The following is a 1,235-nucleotide window of genomic DNA, read 5'->3' on the forward strand; positions in this document are numbered from 1 at the left end:
CCTCTGGGAGCAGCAGAGCGGGAACCTCCCCTCAGCTCTTCGCCCCGACCAGAACCCACGACATCCCTCATCGCTACGGCGGGTTCGCCATCCGACGTCTGAAGGATCCTGTTGACGAGAAGGAAGCTGGTGTCCAGAGGCCACAGCCTTACAAGCCACAGGCTGCACCTTACAAGCCACAGGCTCCCTTACAAGCCACAGGCTCCACAGCAGGCTGCGCCTTACAAGCCACAGGCTCCAAGTGTTCACCAGGCGAGCAAATGGAAGAGGATCCGGCCGGGTCAGGGACACAACCAGGTGAGTATCTGACTATTTCTCTATCCTACATGATTTGAAGTCTAGTTTCTAACCATTTCTTCTTCTTATAGGTGCAGGAGGATCAGTAACTACTTACTGTATTTGTATTTTCAAATAAAGTTATTAATTTAAATCTTGGCTTCTGTCTTGACTTCACATATCCCAGTTATGTGGAGATGTGTATAAGAGACAGGGAAAGATAAACTATGACCAAAAGCGGCAAAGCTCAGTGCTTTTTCCAGGTGACAGGGTTCTTGTAAGGAATATGTCAGAGTGTGGAGGCCCTGGAAAGTTGCGCTCATTCTGGGAAGAGCAAATACACATTCTTGTCCCTCAAAAAGGGGAAAACAGCCCGGTGTATGAGGTAAAACCCGAACGAGGCACAGGGAGGGGCAGAATCCTCCACCGGAACATGTTGATGCCCTGCCATGCTTTGCCACTGGAGAAACCAGTTCAATGCAGTGTAGGAGGACAAAAACCTCACAGTCAACAAAGAAGGAGACAAACAGAGACAAAAACACAGCAAAGATCGGCTGACTCGGAGAGTTCAGATGAGGAAGAACATTACTGGGCTCACAGGCTAAGACACCACCACCATTCTCAGGAGCCAGATGTTGCACTTCCAGCCACTCCTGAGGTTGTGCATCAGCCTGGGCCTGGTGCTGAAACGGAAAGGTCCACAGTGGAGACTCCACTGCAAAGGGTTATGGACAATGACACCCCTGGAAATGATACTCAGGAGATAACACAGACTGTTCCGTCGGCAGACCTTCCTAGTAATCAGAAACCAGAACTGTCTGAAACACCACAGCCTCGCAGGTCACAGAGAGACCGCCGACCTCGAGAGACACTGACTTATGAGTCATTAGGTCAACCTGTTCATCGTGTGGTTCACAGTAGCCCACTGTTTGTGAATACACTGGGACCAGTATATGGAC

At 50.0% G+C, this 1,235-nt stretch overlaps 1 protein-coding gene and 1 long non-coding RNA gene across 2 annotated transcripts in view; one reads left to right on the top strand and one right to left on the bottom strand.

Annotated features, from left to right (window-relative positions):
- The window catches only part of LOC111660082 (uncharacterized), a 21,920-nt gene that overhangs the window by 15,355 nt on the left and 5,330 nt on the right, over positions 1-1,235 (bottom strand). The gene's annotated exons all lie outside the window — the stretch shown is intronic.
- LOC147818734 (uncharacterized) lies at positions 8-430 on the top strand. The gene is made up of 2 exons (XR_015437686.1): positions 8-297; positions 369-430. It is a non-coding gene; the product is annotated as an uncharacterized LOC147818734 (long non-coding RNA).

This window comes from Seriola lalandi, unplaced genomic scaffold, assembly GCF_002814215.2.
Source record: "Seriola lalandi dorsalis isolate HSWRI2012SDOR001 ecotype SW California unplaced genomic scaffold, Sedor1 jcf7180002054505, whole genome shotgun sequence".
NCBI classification, from domain to species: Eukaryota; Metazoa; Chordata; class Actinopteri; order Carangiformes; family Carangidae; genus Seriola; species Seriola lalandi.